The 21,702-nt window shown below is 39.1% G+C and overlaps 1 protein-coding gene across 2 annotated transcripts in view; it reads right to left on the bottom strand.

Moving 5' to 3' along the window:
- The window catches only part of Fmr1 (synaptic functional regulator FMR1), a 604,856-nt gene that overhangs the window by 542,492 nt on the left and 40,662 nt on the right, over nucleotides 1-21,702 (bottom strand). The window lies entirely within an intron of this gene.

The following is a 21,702-nucleotide window of genomic DNA, read 5'->3' as shown; positions in this document are numbered from 1 at the left end:
GTCATCTTCATCCTTTAACCATTACCAGTTGCCTGGGTGCATTACAAGAGCGCTCTCCATCTTTGGCTATCTAGATATATTTTTTCCTTCTCAACTTGGTGTTATTCCAGTCCTCTTCCTTCCAGGTCCTGGTTTACTTGAGTGATCCATCATTCCGTTCATCTGCCTCTAGGTCTTTGGCCTTCCAGTTCCTTTTGTAGACTTTTTTTTTTTTTTCCCATCCTTTTTTACATAGCCATACCACTTGAGTCTTGACGTTCTTACATTTTCGCTTAGCGGCCGCTTTACTTCTATGTTATGATGGATCTCTTCATTCCGGATCTTATCTATTCTTTTCTGTAGCATTCAGCTCAGGAACTTCATTTCTGCAGCATGAAGTCTGCTACTATCTCTACTGTTGATTGAGCAAGAATAATAATAATAATAATAATGTTATTTGCTTCATACTTCTCTGTCTCCTTTATGGTTTTTGGAGACGTCGAGTGCCGGAATGAAGTCCTGCCGTTCTTTTACGTGGCAGTAAATCTACCGACAAGAGACTGACGTATGTGAGCAACTTCGAATACCACTGGACTGAGCCAGGATCGAACCTGCCAAGTTGGGGTCAGAAGTCCAGCGCATCAACCATCTGCGCCACACAGCCCGACGTATAGGTTTAAAGTGCATATGTAGTTACTGGCATGAAATATACCTGATACACGGTTGTCTTTGTACTCAAAGGTATTTGGTTATCCCTTAAAAGAGACCTAACTTGGTGATAAAATTGTGCTCCTTTTTAGACTCTGCTAGCGACTTTCGCAGAGGAATTTGCGCCACTTATTACAATACCACCAAGATACTGAAAATGGTTAATGCCCCCAGGTTGAGAACCACTGACGTAAAGCACAGCAGTGGGAGACATAGAACTTGCGGAGTGATACAAAATGTCTACTTTATTATTTCGTGCGAAAGAATTTAGATATTTTTTTACCACCAACTGTATAAATCCCTATTATAGGTGATACAAGGTGAGAAATGAGATATCATGGGTAGAAAAAGATCAACATACATCGAACCTAACCACTAAAGAGAGAGAATACAATCATAACAAAATACATTTAACGTAACCCCCAAACAAAGACAGAAAACACAATAATTCAAAGCAAAAAATGCATAAAGCTGTCATATCTACGCAGACCTAAACCTACTGTCGGATTTTTTATTATGGACACTCGAGTTTGGCCTTTAATTACAAATGAACCAATAGGCCTATTGCAATGCGAGTTATACCAATATATTCTTTAATTCTACATTAGCGTATATAAGAAACATTGTTTTCGATGTTCACTAAATATTTTTTAATTGTGGTTGTAATAAATATTGTCCGCATTTTTGGCTTCTTCTCTAGGAAGCACTCACTTAGGAATATATACAAGGAAAACAACTTGTCTGATGGTAATGATTTTTTTTAATATATTAACCACATGTATTTTTAGTGTAATACTCAAGTTACAATTTTTTTCAACCACCCCAAAAAGGGTTCTCGTTTTTCTAAAGCAACTCTTTCTCAGCCCAGGATAAACATACAGCAGCAACTTGGGCTTGTTTTGAAGCACTCAATCAAAGGTTATCAGAAACTACAACAACTGTAACCGTACAGTGTGGTACCAAATTTATGAAGAGTAATATTGAAGAGAGGTTTTGTGTACGCCAGACCATGCGATTAACAGCAGGCCAGTTGGTGAAAACGGGCGCAGGTTGCCGCGTTCAGTAGTATTCACGCGCGAAACGAACACAGCTTTTTGTTTACTTTCAACCTTTAATTTTATTTCCTCTTATAAATTCCACTTCCCATCACCGTTTGTCATAAGGGCTTTGGACCTTCAATGGCAGGTTTTAAAATGGTTGACTTCTTAATTTAGAAGTATCACACTGTACAATTTTTACAAGAGTTATTTTCATTATTATTTACATATATTTATAATATTTAACTCTATCAATTTTCTTCGCCTGAAAAATCAGTGTTCCGATGAATCGGTGCTGCTGTCATTCATGTTAATTATGACTGGCTCGAAATAAGGGACATTTTCAGACAATCCGTCTTTTTCCCAGTAGTGGTCTTCAATTTTCTTACCGTGTTTAATACATTGTTTGCAGAGTTCAGCGGTCACGATATGTAAGGCTTCTCGGCATAAAGCATTAATTGCTTCCATACCTCTACCATTTTCTAATGTGTTAGCCTTTTTTGTTTTTGCTATTTTCCCTTTTACGTAAGGCCGAAATTGGATTAAGCTCGCAATGGGCCACTGGTAACCAAACAAGCTGTACATCTGGTCGAAGTCGTTTAGTCAGTTGTTCCCGCTTCTTTACCGGTGTTTGAAAATAAGGCCTGGCAAGGAAAATCAGCTCTGATTTAGTTAATTTGTTATAATAGTCAACTCCAGGTGGTAGTGAAGTATTCTTTGATGTTATCCAATAATTTCAGGTTTCAGCCATGACATGTTCAGGTTTTTAGACAAATGATCAACCATCATATGATACGGAGCTTGATCTATAACGACGGCCGACCTTTGAGGCAGTAAACTCAGGACTCTCGTGAACTATTATTTATAATGGGTCGAGTTCTTCTCATTGTGGTAATCACCACTACCTTTCTTGCCAATAAAACAAAGTTCTGCACCGTCAAGAAAACCACCTTCATTTCCGTTGCGTAAAATTATGATGAGTTTCCCAGCTTCAGACGGTGTTTTGAACCCTCCATCCATTAATTTGGTGAATGTACCCTCTGTACAGATTATAGTTGTCAAAGTTGTTTTCTAAATCTTTAACCATGTTTTCTTGCCACCCATATTTCATAGTATGGTACTGTCCACACCAGGTCTCATCTGTAAAAAAGATCTTGTAGCCCTGTGCTCTTAAGTCTCTATTTTGTCTAAGGTAGGTATTAGGCATAAAATCTCAAGGATAATTTAATAAAACCACCTATTCTATACTTTCCACTTCATCTTCAATACGGAACAATAATGAGAGTTGTTACTTGTTACTCTCAGAGATTCCATTAGCACTGGTTTCCTGTTTAGTTTTTTTTGAATCGGAATCCCAAGCTTTAAACTACTTTCAAAAGCGTAGAAATTGACATATCGGAAAAATTCGCCATATTTTCAAACAGTTTCATGCGGAGGCTTTTAATTGTGGGGAAATATCTCATTCATATAAAAATCGTGCATATTTCTTCGTAATGTGCCCAAAGTAAAATCATCGAGATGGATTTTTGGATGCCCCAGGCTCACACACTGCTTCTTTCTTGACCTGGGTGACATATACTTCCATCATTCTCCTTTGAAGCGGCTCCTACTCTCTTCACTGACAACAACGATAATCGAAGACAATCTGCCACTTTCTGGTACACAGGGAACCTCTTTCCACCTACTTTTCCCCCCTCACATTGAAAGAAACAAATAGCACTCAAAATCATTGCATGTTCACCCCCCTGATAACGGTCTCTGAGGCATCCTGAAGTCATGTGGCCAACATGCAGAACATAGGATAACTGAAAATAGCTTGCGGGCAAACCAAGGTCACGGGCATTCCGTTTCACAACTGCCCGGGGCGAGTGTACACGGCAACACTGCGCCTGATTTCACCACCCGGCCTACTATATTGCATCGTCCAGCGTGCACAAAACCTCCCTTCAATATTACTCTTCATAAATTCAGTACCACACTGTACGGTTACAGTTGTTGTTGTTTCTGATAACCATGACTGAGTGCTTCTAAACCAGCCCAAGTTTGCTGCTGTACATTTATCCTGGGCTGAGAAAGAGTTGCTTTAGAAAAACGATAAGATCTTTTTTTGGGGTGGTTGAAAAAATTGTAACTTGAGCATTACACTACAAATACATGTGGTTATAACATACAAAAATGTCCTTACCATTAGACAAGTCGTTTTCCTTGTATATATTCCTAAGTGAGCGCTTCCTAGAGAATCCAAAAACGCGGACAATATTTATTACAACCACAAATATATATTTAATGTATGTCGAAAACAATGTGTCATATATGCTAATGTAGAATTAAGTAAGGAAAATATTGGTATAACTCGCATTGCAATAAGCCTATTGGTTTGTTTGTAGTTAAAGCCTCGAGTGTCCATAGTAAAAAATCTGACAGTAAGTGCAATGTTCATCGGAATATAGTTCCATGTATTTGCAATATGTATATTCATAACCAGCATTAGTCCTATTTTTAGATACCACACTCGTTAAAGAGCCCTTCATACCATATTAGGAAGGGTCTGAAATAAATCCGTGCTCTCATCCAATTGGTTTAACATACACAGACCCCGCAAAAACCAAGAAATGTGAAATGCCTCAGTCCTACACTTCAGAAGATGCAACGTATACTTTTGCTGCTAGGGCTAGGAACATGGAATTATGTAAGTCCCAGCGTATACGGGCAGTCCACTATGCCACATCTAAGTAGCAGCATGGCATTTGCACATCTTCGGTGTGCTCACAGTGTGTTTATAACCAAGGAATAGTAATACGAATTGTCCACCTCCATAGCATAGCTGCCGTCCTCGAAGACCCGGGTTCAACTGTCGGTACTGAAAGAAATTTAAAATTGACTAGAGGTCTAGTATTGTGGTTAAAAAGGTACATGTAGCTCACCTCCATTGGTGTGCCTGAAAAAACCTGCAGCACCATGGGACGAGACCACGAATTTACATAATACTCATTTTCAGAAGCAATACGTCAAATCAATATGCCAGAATAGAATCAACATATACATAAATCATTATTCCCCTTTATTCCCAAGTACTGTACTGGAAACGTTAAGCTACAAAATGATTACACTAGATTTTGTGTGGTTTATCAAATGGATTTATTGTCCACACTATGCGACTCTCTGCTCTGAGTTCCCGTGATCTTAGGTCTATGATTTTAAATTTTTATTATGATTCTCATTTGGACGCTCATGTTGGGCAACTCAAAACCTTCCATAAGATCGCTCAGGTCCTTTATTGGCCAAATTTAAAGAGCGAAGTCTTCAAATACGTCAAATCCTGTGACATTTGTTTAAAATGTAAGGATAATAATTTGATCTTCATTTTATTAGAAATAAACATTGTGCTCCATATCACCAAGTTTTAGTCGACGCATTCGGGAAACTGTATTTCCACAGAACGTCACGTTAACGACTCTATTACCAATTTTAATGAACTATCTCATGTGTTCAATGTCTCTCTTAACAGTATCAAATATTGTGCTCACAACATTCCAACAATTTTTTTCAGTATTTCAACTGACGCATTCGGTATTCTGAATTATTTTAATGTGTTTTTGTCCTTGTCCTTTGATCTTAATATTGAAACTTTTTGGCTGATGTCTACAGGATTGATGAAGCATGTTCTGTTGTTTTAAAATGTTATTTAAATAAATAAACTTAAAAAATTAGTATTGGAGAGGTTGAACATTTGACCATACCTTTATGATTAAGTATGCTATATTAATAGCAACATCCGTGAATAACTCCTAACTATAATTAACACGTGTCCTCATACCGAGGCGGTGCAGCATTTTCCAGGCATGCCTCCAAGAGGTGAGATGGATGCATCATTTTACTGCATAACAACCTTCTAGACATTTTTAAATATCTGGCAGTACGGGGAATCAAACTCTGGTCCCCAAGAGCAGCAGCTGATTGTGCTAACAGTTCCTCTATGGAGGCGGACATTCTTAACTATAATACACAGACATATCGCATGAACGATCCTTGCTTGCAATGCACGGTTCGGACGTACAAAACTGTTCGCCAATTTGTGCAACGTCATCGGAGCTGCAGTACGCTAGGGAGACATATTTCTCAACTATGAAGCAAAGACGTACAGTATGACTGACGCGTGCTTGCTTCGGATGGGTCAGATGGATGAAACTATTCACATATTTATGTGATGTTATCGGTGCTGCAGAATGGCCTGTACCCACTACAAAGCAGAATCAGCATTCTTTTCCAACAAATTATCAATGTGAACTTCAATCATATTCTTTGTCTCGAAAAGTAAGGGAGGGGAGGGGTCTAATACGCAAGGGGGTCTAACACACAAGGAAATACAGTATTCTATCTCTACTGCTCCCCTTAGCACTGTCAGTACTTAGCTTTCCATCACTACGTCAAAGTACAAAGAAGATACTACCAACTTCCCCCCTAACCACAATATTGCCTACATTGTTTGATTTTATGGGTGCTAGATGAAAGGCCAGAGCAAGTACAAGTTCGTTTTCACATAATATGTCCAACAGAGACAGCCTGCTTATGTCGTCTGTGTACCAGTTGAGTTTGTTAGAGGGGTCCAAATACGTGGACAACCCACTCATCCGTCCCTAAAATTCCAGTAACGTGGGCAACAAAATTTAAAAGGAAACCACTGAAAAATGTACATTCTACAATGAATGTTATGAAATGTTAAAAATTTGTATTGTTTTGCAATGACTATTACGTACTTATAGCTCTTATAAGTTAAACCTGAAACTTCTGATACGCGTGTGCGACCAGATGCATACATCATTTTCCCCACTAGGAAACTTGGTTCGCCATTGGGCTTGTACTGGAGCAAAAGAGCAGGTGACATTGCTACATTCATATAAAGCTGTCTCTAATTTGCAAGTTTTGTTTAAGAAATTACATACATTATAAAGAGTTTTGTTTCAGTACCAGCGGTATTCCACATCAAAGAAATATCTTTTCCTTCTTTGGGAAGGACATAATATTTTTGTTATATGAAACAAAATATACCCACAGAAGCATGGTACTAATTGAAATAATAATTGAATGACCATTTATTAACGCCTCTCGCCCTACAGAACCCATTCAAACTGGTTTCTCAAGAAATCATGCTGAAGCAACTGATTATTTTAACCATGTTTGTTCAATCCTGTCCGTATTGACATATAATCAATTTCCATAAAACACTTTTCCGCCTTGTCAATACTTTACATTTTATTATAATGAAGTACCGTACATGTTTCGAGAGCTAACTACTCTGTTCTTCAGCGGTGACAAAACATCAAACTAAATCTTTGGACTTGCCACATTCTTATAAATACAGTTATTAACAGAACATTTTATATATATATCTTGAAACTGTTTTCCCTGACGGCGCATGTTGTTCACATACTGCCACCAAGCGCCGATGCATTTCTGCAGTGGTCACGCCTTCTTTCCATAGGAACCAAGTCGCATAGCGCTGCCCCTGACAGTTGTTTCCATGTTGTCTTCTCCTACAATGACAGTGTTGTTATGAAATAGCTATGGCGAGTGCTTTCATTGGCCCCTGTGCGTGTGCTGCTACTAAATGGTGGTACAAGACACTAGCTACACGTCACCACATTCAAAAGTGAAATGTGAACCATACCCGGACATACAAAATAATGAAAGTAAAACAATATAGTATGCCCCTCGTATATTTTTTATTATCCTACAAGGATTATTAATACAACACTATCTTAATAGAAGTATATGATATAAAACAATACATAACATTTATCATAGTAGTTGGACGGTTTTTTTAAACGTAAGTATAAATTAAAATAATTTGATGGAATGTTGCCATAATATTCGTAATAAAAGTGACGGATGATTGATGACTTGAACATGCATAAAGGAGTCACACTGCATGTGAAATGAGAATAGGGCGGAGAGGGGGGACACCGACGTGGCCTCACACACAAGATTATAATCATTATAATGGGAGGTGAAATATATTATTTATTGCTGCTGTTGCTATTGTTGCTGAGGGTGATAAGGGAACAGTGAGGAAATCTAGGGCAAGGGTACCGTCACAGGCCCCGGTTGGCCACCACCCACGAGTGGAGGAAGAGAACGATAGAGGTAAAGAGGGGACTGGATGAAAAGTGGGGAAAGAGGACGATTAAGGAGTTGAGTTAGGGGAGGATGGGCTCGGTTGAGGCGCAAAGGACGGTTCGTTGGAAGTGGACGAGAACAAAGGCATCCAGTTTGGGCAAGGGGAAGATGTCATAAAGGTCGGAAGGGTGGAAGAGGAAAGAGAGACTTAGGGCAAGACGGACAAGGCAACTTTCTATAGAATGGAGCGGGCAGTACATTGTAGTAGGTATGTATATACTTACATATTTGTATATATCCACAATTGTTTACTACCTAAATATTTGCTACTACAATTTTCACTCCTACATTGTTTTCGTTCTTATAGAAGGTAATTATAATTTTGTTTTTATCAGGCTGGTTTTAGTTACCCCTGTATCTTAATATAAATCCAAATGACTATTAATAAATATCATGAAAAAGAACAAAAAAACTTGGCATTACAGTACATATTACAGAACAAATTTGATCACGATTTGTAAACGTCATTATTTTCTACCGTTGTCCTGTTCACTCATTTCTTTCAACTTCTCGCCGAAAACATTCACTGCATACTACTTTTGTTAGTCCACTGTGCTCTTTGCATATTGAGCGCCTGCACGCATCACAGCAAGCTGACGTAATTTTTTTTTTCGGACCAAATAGTAGGCAAATCTTTGTTTCTGCCCAGGAACGTCAAATAAAATACCAATACCCTACTTGTTTGGTAATGATCATAAACAAGTTTTACAAAGTGTTCAATTAGACTTTTATAAAAATGAACAAGTGATAACTTTCAGCTATAATTACCTCGGGCGTCTGGTGTCTCATTTCTGACAGGAAGTTCTTGGCCAACAATATTTTTTACAGAATTTCTGAGACCATTTGACAGAATGTCGACTCTAGCACGTCTCAACAGATGTGGCTTTACGTTTTCCAGGGCACGATTGGCGATCTATTTTCTTCGTGGAATCGAATCTGCTGTATTAGAGAAATAATCTGGATATTGACAGTAGCCAGATCCAAAAGACCACAGAAGACTGCTAAAGGTCATCTATTGTTCACCCTTTCCTCGCTGTAGTCTTTTTTCTTCCTGTCAACAACATAAACTCCTATCGTAAAGCTGTAAAATGAAATGACCTCTGGCTTGTTGACAACTCCGGACACAGGGTCGATGGTGTCATGATAATTTAAAGTTGAAGGCATAAGAACATTTTTATTTTTCTTCGGAACATACGAAACTAATAGCGTATTACTAGGTTCTTTGCCGAATCCAAACATGCTACTTCCAACGGGTCTGTTCTTGACATTCAAGTCTGGCCGCAATTGAGGTTTGTTCTTTCTTACTGTGCCAACTATTGTCATTCTATAGTGAGTAAAAAGGTCATTGGCAAGTGGAGCAGATGTATACAAATTGCTCATAGTGATGTTCCTTCCCGAGTTGTCAAATGGTTGAATTAGTCTCTTCACAACAGCAGATGGCATAATTGTCTGAAGCGTAAGGGCTTCTAGTTGGTTGTCTACCAGGATAAATTTCCATATTTACAGTAAAAAAGGTCCTGGCATCAACCAAGGCAAGATTTTAATTCCGTATTAGGTTTATTAATTAAAATACTGACTGAATTTACACTTCCTCGGAAACCTTCAAACATTTTATCAATCGTCGCGTATTCCCCAGGTGTATAGCTTGAAATATTAACTATCAAAAATTTGTCTAATAGGAACCAGGTTGTCAATTATCGTACGAGCATTTCGAGTACGTTTGTCATCAAACTGAACAGCTCTGTACAACTGGTGAAATCTTCTTTCGCTCATGACTCCTCTGAAAAACTCGGGACCTGTACCACTAGTTTCCTACATTTCTGATGTATCTAAATGATTGCCTTTCTTCACACCCAACAAATATAAAACACCAAAAAAAGGCTAATACGAGGGGCGTTTGAAAAGTCCGTGCAAAAATAAAGACTACTTACGTGTTTGGGGTAAATCTTTTTTATTTTTCGACATAGTCTCCTTTTAGGCTTATACACTTCGTCCAACGATGTTCCAGTTTGTTGATCCCTTCCGAATAATAGAATTTGTCCAAGTCTGTAAAATATCCATTAGTGTTTGCAATCACCTACTCGTTTGAATAAAATCTTGCCTCGCCAGCCATTTCTTCAAATTGGGGAACACCGAGCTTGATAGCTGCAGTCGCTTAAGTGCGGCCAGTATCCAGTAATCGGGAGATAGTGGGTTCGAGCCCTACTGTTGGCAGCCCTGAAGATGGTTTTCCGTGGTTTCCCATTTTCACACCAGGCAAATGCCGGGGCTGTACCTTAATTAAGGCCACGGCCGCTTCCTTCCACTTCCTAGGCCTTTCCTATCCCATCGTCGCCGTAAGACATATCTGTGTCGGTGCGACGTTAAGCAAAATAGCAAAAAAAAAAAAAAAATTGGGGAACAAATAGTAGTCCGAGGGAGCCAAGTCTGGAGAATAGGGAGGATGTGAAATGAGTTGGAGTTATATTTCCATTAAATTTTGCGACCACAACTGCCGAGGTATGTGCTGGTGCGTTGTCGTGATGGAAAAGGACTTTCTTGTGGAAGAATCGCAGGCGTTGTTCTTGCAGCTCGGTTTTCAAAAGGTCCAATAACGAAGAATAATATGCACCGGTAATAGTTTTAGCCTTTTCCAGATAGTCGATGAGGATTATCCCTTGCGAATCCCAAAAGACAGTCGCCATAACCTTTCCCATCAGATGTAGATGTTGATTCCCATAGAGAATCTGAAATATTTGTCCCGAATGAGTAAACTTATAATACCACTATAAATGGTCCATTATTGGACATTATAAATTTACCAGCTAACTCATTCCTGGTTGCCAGCGTTTCACCCTCGTGTGCTAGGTTGGGCTCATCAGTTGGTACCTATCAGGAATGAGTTAGCTGGAAAATTAATAATGTCCGATAACGGACCATTTATATTGGTATTATAACCTTTCCCACCGAAGGAACGGTTTTCGCCTTTTTGGGTGCAGATTCCCCCTTGGTAACCCATTGTTTAGATTGTTGTTTGGTCTCAGGAGTATAGTAATGTATCCATGTTTCATCCACTGCGACGAAACGACGCTTAAAGTCCTCCGGATTCTTCTGGAACAGCTGCAAACCATCCTTGCAACACTTCACACGATTCCGTTTTTGGTCAAGCATTAGCAATCGCGGCACCCATCTTGCGGATAGCTTTCATCATCATTTCCCAACTCCAGTTTCCCGGGTGTGGTGTATAAGCGTTCGCCATCTCCTCCTGTCTTCATACATCATCTGATCCAGTACATCCTCCCATTTGTATCCTATCCCCTCCACATCTGATCTTACAGTCTCTACAACTCAATACCAGCTACTTTCCTATTCACTTCATTTCTGATCTTGTCCTTTCTGGTTGTTTGGTTCATGGTTCTAATGAATCCCATTTCAGTTGCTTGGATTCTACTGAAGTCTTTGTTTAGTAGGGTACATGTCTCTAAACCGTACGTGAGGATTGGTATGAAGTACGTGTGGTACATGACTGTTTTCGCTTTCTGTGGTACTTTGCAGTCCCAGAGGAGATTTCCGACTTGACTACAGAAGTTCGATGCTTTCTGTGTCCTGTTGAGTATTTCCTGCATAACTGTGTTGTCTTTCGATATTGTGCTTCTGAAGTACTTCAAGTGGGAGGCTGATTCGATTTTTTCTCCTTCCAGAAATATATTTGAGCTTGTTCCTTTCCTGTTGGTCATTTCCATTGTCTTTGTTTTGCTCATCTTCAGTCCAAAATCTTTGAATGTGTTGTTCCATTCATTAAGTTTCTTCTGAACTTCAGCTTCTGTCTCTCCCCATAACAGCACATCATCACCAGGTTGTGGCATCATACGCAACCATTAACCCGGCTCAAGGGAGACAGGGTCACCTTCCCTGTTCCCCACTTGAGTAATTCTTGCCTGGCGCATCCACGCTGCGGGGTGGGCATCCTCCAGATCAGTAGGCCAGTGTGAAAGGATGGCTAAGTTCACACAGGGACCCAGCACCACGGGGTATAACATGGAACCCCTGCCCAGGGTTACGGGTGAAGACCTTAACGGCATCTTTGGCAGAGAAGGAGACCTTCGGAATGGCAGAGATGGCGGATGAGGCAACCCATCCCCCCTGAGGAAAATTAGAAGAGGACACCACTGCCTTGTGGAGAAGAGGGATCTTCACAGGCTAAGGGAGTAAACCCCGAAAGAAAATCCTCACCTGTGTTAGGCCTAGCAAGCCAACAGTTGAGTATGAATATACTACTTTCAAACCTTGCGGATAGCTTTCTCATCAAATGTTTATGCAAAATATTATGTACCCATTCAGTCGAGATGCCCACAACATTAGCAATCTCATGCACCTTAACTCTTCTGTCATCCATCACCATATCATGGATGTGCTCAATGATTTCTGGATTCGTAACCTCCACAAGCCGTCCAGAACGTTCAGCGTCACTTGTGCCCATATGGCCAGGCCGAAATTTTTGAAACCACTTAAAAACTGTTCTAATCGAAGGTGCAGAGTCACCATAATGATTATCAAGCTTCTCTTTAGTTTCCTGGGGCGTTTTGCCTTGCATAAGGTAATGTTTAATCACCACACGAAATTCTTTTTCGTCCATTTCATGAAAATCACTCGACTTCCTTGATTCACAAGAATGCCAAACACAAAGAAATAGACCAATATGGCTGAAACTCGGTGTGCGTCCATTCAAGAGATGCTACTAACTAAACATGACCTCGATACGCGTCGGTACTGCCATCTCTTGGACTTTGCACGGACTTTTCAAACCACCTTTGTAGTCATCAAGATTGGTTTGTGGACAGCCCTTTTCACCATTTTTAGCTGGATATGTCTTCTTTCTTTATTCGAATCAGAAGAGGCCTTCTGACATTCAGAATTACAGATAATGTTAAATAAACACCTGATTGAATTGCAAGGTGTGTTACTTCAGCTGCATGAACACTATCAGATAATCTTGGATAGTATTATAAATGCTCGGTTAGGACTAGTACAAGTACGAATTCTTAGTCCTGATGATGTCTTAAAGGCTGACAAGAAGGTACAAGGGTAATTTCCCAAGGGTTATGACCTGCCAATAGAGATAAGAGAAAGTTATGGGTATCTCACATATCAAATTTCAACAGTGAGTGTGTACCTAACAAAACATTCCTTGGTATATATTTTAAAGCTTCCATTGACAAACGGAATTAAATATTCCCTGTATAAATGTATGCCCTTCCCTACAAAAATAAGGAATAACCCCAACCACTTTGTATACCTACAGGAAGAAAACGAGTATGTAATCTTAGACAAAGAGAAGCAAACATACGCACAACTAGGTAAGGAAGAAGTGCAAGAGTGCAAATTAATAGAAGACAATCAAAGGTTGTGTAAATATAATTTTCCTCTAAGAAATGTAATTACCAAGAGACCTTGTATAATCAGTTTGTTAACAGGTGTGAATCACCTCCCCAAAGATTGTGAAAAGCGGGTATTGCCAATTTTCGAGCTCACTTGGATCCCTGTGAATGATAATAAATACATTTACATTTCCCCTAATGAAACGCAAGTGACATGCATTTGTAAAGAATCAACTAGTGATGTAAAATTACATGGCCTAGGTATAATAAGTTTCATGGAATTGTGTACTGTATATTCTGTAGATAGTAAGATACAAAGTTCACGGAGTATAAACACCATGAAAAAGGACATTATACCTGAAATTGCACTGGAATATGATTGTGAATCAAGTTATAGTAATATAAAACTCAGTGAAATTCCTGAATTAAACAAAGTGACTGTAGGTAACTTGTTGAATCATGTAAACGACCTGAAATGGACAAGCCAGAAAGTAAGTGAAGTCGAACACTTGGTGCAACAGCAAGAAACTGAACTCAAGCATAATATAGCATTAAGATATGTGTGTACCAAATTGTAACTTGGAGTGTTTTAACCCTAATGATAGTAATATTGTGTTGTTGTTGTGGCTATTGTAAAAGCTGTAAATATAAACCCAAGTGCATTGAGGACTACAAGGAACGCTGCCCCAATCTCTGTATCTATCAAAATGTGATTACTGCCAACAGTAAGGCAAGGGTATCGGACGAAGACATTACCGTCCATTTTAGGCAACACAGGGCTACTGGAAGGGCCCCCAGTGAGCCTGGTTTGCAATCAAAGTTAGAATTAATAGAAACACCGAAGTCAAGGGTGTTACCGGAAGAGACATTGGCACAGCGTAGTCCTACTAGTAGGAGTGTAAGCTCCAAAAGATTGTAATTCATAAGTATCATAAGCTGTAAAGATTACAGTTTGAGAGTAGCGAAATGAATGCAAGAGATGTTTGCATTCATTTCTCCCTAGGGGAGGGAGGTGTCGTGTCCTCCCAGGGACTTGAACCCAGGACTGCTATTCCCTCCAAGGATCGAACCCAGGGAACGTAGAAGGAATAGCTGTACCTGACGTATTGGGATCAGCCTGTAATAGAGGCTAGGAGTCAGGTATAGGCATACCTAATAGGCGTACCTGATAATAATTAAAAGATGTAAAATAATTATATTCATGGAATTGAATAGTCAGTTAAGAGTGGAAATCATATTTCTTGCATCTTAGGAAATCTTGAGTAACAGAAGTTTGTCATACAGGACGTGAGTCATGTTGTCCAGGGCATGGTTCAACTCTATAGATGCAGTAAGAAAGTACTAGAAGGTCTCTTGGATACAGGCCTCTGATTGGCCAGAATTACGCAAAGTTAGGCGGTCACGTACGCCGGTTACCACAAGCTTCGAGAACATGGGGTGTGGCAAGGGCAAGGAAGTCATTCAGGGCTTCTACCATTCACTTCGCGAACCAGTCGTCAGCAGAATCCCTGCCGGTCGGTAGGACGATTACGCAATCAGTAATAATAATAATAATAATAATAATAATAATAATAATGAGTATTATATACTTCAACGGACGGCTAGTAGACAGAATTCTCGCTCAAGACTTGCCAACATTAAGTCTTCAATTTAATTGTACATAGTGTACATATTGTAGTCAACTCTCAGTATCAGAATAAATTAACTTCGTGGGAATCCACTTCGTCGACTTCCTCCTGATCTGCACATTAGTTGAAACTTCCCAACCTATACGTTCCAACCACTCGGGAACGATCCAAACAACCTTCCAACCAATCTGACATTTCCTACGAGCTCACCATAAGCTCAAATCCTATCTGTCACGACAAAAGTGGTCTCTACATTTCCAATTTACTTTGTGCGAAGACAAAAGTAGCTCCTTTTTTTAAAACCACTTTGTTGCCAAGACTCGAATTGGAGGCAGCCCTGCTTCGTGCACAACTTGTCAAAACAACAGTGAGTGCTTTGAAAGAAAAAATTGGGCAGATCAGATTATGGAGTGACAGTACAATTGTTTTGGCATGGATCAACAATGAGCCAAGGCTGCTGAAGACATTTGTGGCAAACAGGATTTTAAAGATTCAAGAAGCCACCGATACAACCACCTGGAAGCATGTTCCTTCGGCTGAAAATCCAGCTGATCTTCTCTCAAAACTTTGGTTGAGTGGACCTTCTTGGCTTCGCACGAAACGTCAACAACCAGAGCATTCAGAAGAATTTGAAACAGAACTACCAGGGCTGAAGGTCACAGCAGTTACGTTAACAGGAACATCAACCAGCATTGTAATGAATAAATTCTCGTCATTTCCGAAATTATGCCATATGGTAGCATACTGTCAAAGATTCATTTATAATTGCAAACTCAAACCGCCAAAAAGGAAAAAAGGTTCATTAGAAATACAAGAAACTTGTAAAGCAGAGAAACAGGTAGTCAAATGGACACAATTAGAAGCATTCCCTCAAGCACTACACTGCTTAATTAATAATCAAGACCTCCCAAAGAAGAATTCTCTAAAGTCACTCAGTCCGTTTCTGGATAGCGACGGATTGATTAGGGTTGGAGGAAGGCTTCCTTCTTCAGAGCTAACATCAGAACAGAGACATCCTGTGCTTCTACCAGCAAATCATCACATCACCAGAATGATCATGGAAAATGAACATCGTCGTCTGAAGCATTGTCCCCCAGAGCAACTGCTACATGCAACTCGACAACGATATTGGCCTATCAGCGGCAGAAGAGAAGCGAAAAAGATTGTCAAGCGGTGTCTGAAGTGCTTTGGTTACCATCCTACAGTTCCGGAGGTATGCATGGCAGATTTACCAAAAGAAAGGGTTAGGTTAGTTGTTCGACCCTTTTTTACCACAGGAGTGGACTATGCAGGTCAAATATCTGTAAGAGAGCCACAGAAGAGGCCGCATCCACACTTACAAGGGTTACGTAGCTGTATTTACATGCTTCAGTAGCAAGGCAGTGCATTTGGAGTTGGTGTCGGAGCTAACGACCGAAGCTTTCTTAGCTGCACTGCAACACTTTACGGCAAGAAGAATTTTGTGCAAGCAACTTTTCTCTGATAATGGGAAGAATTTCATTGGAGCAGCCAACGCACTACAAGATATCCAGTCCTATTTGGAAAAGGGGTCAACGACCATTACCTCCTTACTCACGCAGCAGCAAATACAGTAGTTTTTCATTCCTCCCCGGTCACCCCACTTTGGGGGATTGTGGGAAGCAGCTGTAAAGATGATGAAAAGACATTTGCTGACTGAAACACAGGGACGCATGCTAACTTTAGAAGAAACCTACACTATTCTTTGCGATATAGAGGCTGTACTAAATTCACGTCCCCTTACTCCCTTGCCAAATGATCCAAATGATTTAGAAGTCCTAACACTAGCACATTTTCTCTAAGTGACTTGATCGTGCAACCTGTGCAAAGGGATTTGTTGAGAGAACCTGGTAACCGCTTAAGTTGGCAGCATTTGCAGAAAATTCGGCAGCAGCTGTGCCAGAGATGGCAGTAGAATACTTGCAGGAATTGCAAAAACGCATCAAGTGGCACGATACTAATCGACGTATTGATGTTGATTCTTTGGTGCTGTTAATTGAGGACAACATCCCTCCTCTAGAGTGGCCCAGGTATAGGATAGTTCAAGTTCACCCCTGGACGAGATGGTGAAGTGAGGGTTGTCACCCTTCGGACGGCTGATGGAACTTTCACCCGAAGCATCGAGAAAATATGCCCTCTTCCCATTGAAGGGGATGACAAGGAGAACTGAATTAAAGATTTCCTGTGATATTTCTAACTTTGTGTAATTTTTCATCAAAGATATGATTTCAGTATTATTTTTCTTTTAATCATAATAATATGTATGAATGGAGTTTTGTACTAATGGAATGTTAAGAATATTTAAGTATTTTTACAATAGGTATTAGATTACAATAGTTAGCTGAAAGAACTCCTTTCAAGGGGGGCAAAATGTTATGAAGATACTTTTAATTTTTGTAAATATATTTCATTAATTGAAGTTGGCACTTTCCAAGCCTATTTCCGATTGGTTGGATGATTTTGTATTGTTGAAAATGGTTACGCACGCTACAGTCATGTTCGTCATCAAGTTGTGATATCGCATCATTAAGACATATCAAATGCAATGAAGTATTGAAGGCACCAAGTTCCTTTACTTCAAAATCAATCAAAAACAACACCCTACTTTATGGCCTTTCCTACCTTTCCTATTCTCTTACGTATTTTGTGCAGTTAGGAATCATTTGTTCTGTTCTTAGTGGTTTTTGTGAAAATGCTGTTCTGATGTAATAATTAACTGTGCCCATTTTTGTAAACTATGTTCCGTTCACTGACTTTATTGATGTCATGCCATTTTCTACCGTTTGTGTATAAAGTTATCAATACATTCATTGTTGTTCATCTAATGTTGGCAATTCTGATTTTTCTCCTAGCGTCCTTGTAAACTTCTTCCCTGTATATACATTGGTATTTCCCCTCTGGTACCATCCTCAGATTACCTCTGGATTGCCCAGCTCTTGTATTATATCGCTTCCACGATCCCTTATTTATCTTCTCTACATCGTAAATATAAGAATTATCATAATATCGCTACGTTGTAAAGACTACCATCCCGCCACACATCGTAGCAGATCTAAAACCTTTATATACGGTGGCATATTTGTTCCTCTTTCTTCTTTTGTATACTCTATTTTAACATTGTCTTACTTGTACTGGTTTTGCTTTTTCGATTATTTATTGATTCAGGTAACACTACCTTAGTTCTTTTTTCCATAGCCTCAAATGTTTTACTTCTACGCATCATCATAACTTATATCTACGTCACTTTGTTTTTATTATCTATTTGTGTAGCACATCTGTCCTTTCGTATAATACTTCGAGTTTTCTATATAAATGTTTTTTAGGGGATCTTCTAAAATATATTTCCTTGATGTTGTTCATGTGCAAATAATAAACTTTGACTCGAAGTTTTAATATTAGGCAATTGCTTGTCATAGTGCAAGTTATTAATTGCAACATTTTGTGCGAAAATTAGGGATTTTAGTGATAGTGATTTTTAGGACTTGATGCTTGCTGAGGTAATGATGATCTTGTGTAGTAAGGTTTTTAGTATTAAGATTTAAAGTTTAGGATTTACCTTAAAACTTCAACTTAATCTTGCCCTACTCGCTCATTTCTTTTTCTTCATTTTTTCACCATCTCTCATATGCTAATCTATTCAGTCAACTATTGATATTTCTATCCTTTTTTGTAATTTTATGCCCCTTTTTTTGGTTGCCTTTAAACTTTTGGAACCCTAATGCCTACTGTTCACTTGATGTATTCTTGCTCTACCTAACTTTCTACTTAACTTGGACTACTGTCTAAGCATCTTTGTCACCTAGGGAAGTTCTAGATTTTTTCGAACGTACTGACAACAAATTTACCTTCCTCATCATGCTATTGTCATTATTTGTTATACCACCTTTGATTTCACTTCATCCACGCTTTTATTCTCCTTTTTCTCTGAATTAAATATTCTTCCCGCTCATTTTCTTTTACCTCATGGTCTTTCCATCAAAGTTTTTTGCCCTTCCCTCCAGCAGCCTAAGATGCCCTCCCTCCCAAGCTTCGAGGCACCACTGTAATGGGAGTAAAATATTTTCCCAACCATCTTTCGAGCACCACTGTAATGGGAGTAAAATATTTTCCCAACCATCTTTCTAAGTGTTGTGTATTTGTATCCCTCTGACCCTTTGTCATTTCCTTATCTGTCTTGCCCGTTACCTTTCTCTCTATTGTCCTAAGTAAATTTATTTCCTGACTTCCTCCTCCGTTCTTATCCAACTTTGTACTATTGTAGATGAATTTTTTTGGAACACTTCTCTGCGCTATTAGATTTATGTTCTAGATACACCTGACTACCTCTTTGGACCTGACAAAATATCATGCAACTTTTCATCTTCATCAACTGCTCTCCGCTAGAGTCGGCCTATTCTACACTCTTATATCTGCACCGATGCTACTGACAGTAACACCTTCTAATTATCAGTTGGAATGTTCTACTCTACTCGTTGACAAACGGAGAAAAAAAATCCTATTGCGGCAGTCGGCGGATAATGTAACGGTCTTGACTGACCTTCGCCGCATTCGTCATGTTGACATCAGCACTCAGCCACTGCTATGCAACTACTATCAGCTGTTTTCTCACCTGCTACTTGGATGACGTCATCGAGCTAGCGATTCTACACTCCTCAAGCATATTCTCGGCGTTTCCAGCGCAGTGTGTCATGCCTTCCCCTGTACCTCCCCTCTCCAACTCTCCCTATATAAACTGCACAAAATATCTGCCTACTGTTGGTGTTTACACTATTCGAATTGAACAATAAATTATTATTATTATTATTATTATTATTATTATTATTATCTGTCCTGAAGGATACATGGATATTGTGTTTTCTAAATAGTTTCATATCATCGCAAGACATTGTATTTAATTAGACATTACTAAATTGTGTTTTTAATTTGTACTTGACAAAATGAGATTTTAATTCTATGTTTGTACTATCCAAAATTTATAAGTGTCACATTGTCATACTCATTGTTTTGAATTTTTAATGGGGGCCCCCGTATTTTAGTCAGGTCTTATTGTATACTGAATTTTAATCCACTAGCTGAGGAAGAGAATGCATAATATTCTCGAAACATGTACTAGATGTTAAGGTGAAAGGTAAATAAATGAATAGTATTGACTAGGCGGACTATCTTCCAAGATATTTACTGTTACTACGTCAATACGGATCCAATCCCGACCATCATGGTCAAGATTATTAATCACGATTACGTTAGCGAGATCAGAACAGATGTTGCACCTTACATTAAAAAAGAAAGCCATGGGAGGTCTTGGGATTGCCTATTACTGTTGTCGTAGGACAGGTATCCTAATTATGATAAAACCTTCAATACTCGTATTTTGAAGTTTTATGATGAGCCGAAATTTTTACGTTAATATATTTATGTTTCGTATCCATGGACGTATAACGTGCGGACATACGGACACACAGACTTCCAATATGGCGTCAAGGAACAGCACCATTAGGTCTCTGATGTGAAACATATATATTTTTTCTTTGTAGATTGTTTTTGAGACGAGTGATTGTTTTTCTTGATCTGACAGGATAAGTTCGTAGTGATAATAAAGTTGTTTTTTTAGAAATACGTAAAAGAGTTCTCGTGTGATATTTTTATTGCGCAAAATAGAAAATCGCATATAGAAAACGACACTGTTTAGGTTCTAATGTAAGACTGGGAATTTTTCGTTTTCGTGTTAAAATACCAAAAACCGCAATCGTTTTATTTGCGCATGTTACATGTAAATTGTTGGTATCATTACCAACTCGTACTGACGTGCAGCGAGCGCGCTTTCCAGATGACCTCAAGGTCATGAATAACCGTAATTACTGAAATTTTGATGATATTTCTTTTATCTTTCCAATTTTATTGGATTTGGGATGGACAGAATTGAATATAATGCATTCGAGAACTTTTAAGAATCGATACTTACATTCGAAACCATGTTTTAGAGTGCAACATAACCTTTAAAAGTCGATGTAGGCCTAAAATTTACGCAGTACAAGATTTCCAAAAACTGACTTACGAACAGTATACCGGAGACCAAATTACAATGAAAGATTAAGAAATGAAGGGATTTTGCCGTCATGTTGGGTGCTTTTGTATCTAATGTGCTTTATTTTATTAGATGAGAGAATTAAAAACTACTTGTGGTCGATTGTCGTGTGGCTTAGCGTTATTAGATTTTTCGAAGAGTTTGGCTAGGCTAATCAAAGTTGCTGAACTGAACGAAGTTTTCACAGGAAACTGGCAACGATTCCCCTGTAAAACTGAATATAAAGTATCGAGATTTTAAACTCGCGTACCAGTAATTAATGTGGTTTCGCGGGTCTGACATGCCTGCCTCTCATCCAGTGGGCCCGGGGTCGATTGCTACCAGGTCAGGCAATTTTACCTGGATATAAATCTGGTTCCAGGTCCACTCAGCCTACGTGATTACCTTTAATTGTGGAGCTATCTAATGGTGAGATGGCGACCCCGATCTAGAGAGCCAGGAATATCGGCCGAGAGTATTCGTCACACTGACCATGCGTCAACTCATAATCTGCAGGCCTTCGGGCTGAGCAGTGGTCGCTTAGCAGGCAAAGGCCCATTGGAGCTGTAGCTTGGTTTGATTTACGAGTTTTTGTAAGATTATAATTATACATATTTCATTTTTGCGATGTTTAGCCCATTTGCTTATGGTTTTCATTCATTCCCGGATTTTCCGTTTTCCTGTGTTGTATATTTTATTTTCATGGTCCCTCGAAAAACGGAGAACCGAGGTTC

Source organism: Anabrus simplex, chromosome 1 (assembly GCF_040414725.1).
Source record: "Anabrus simplex isolate iqAnaSimp1 chromosome 1, ASM4041472v1, whole genome shotgun sequence".
In the NCBI taxonomy this organism is placed as follows: Eukaryota; Metazoa; Arthropoda; class Insecta; order Orthoptera; family Tettigoniidae; genus Anabrus; species Anabrus simplex.
The sequence above is the reverse complement of the archived record's forward strand: the minus strand, read 5'-3'. Positions and strand labels throughout refer to the sequence as shown.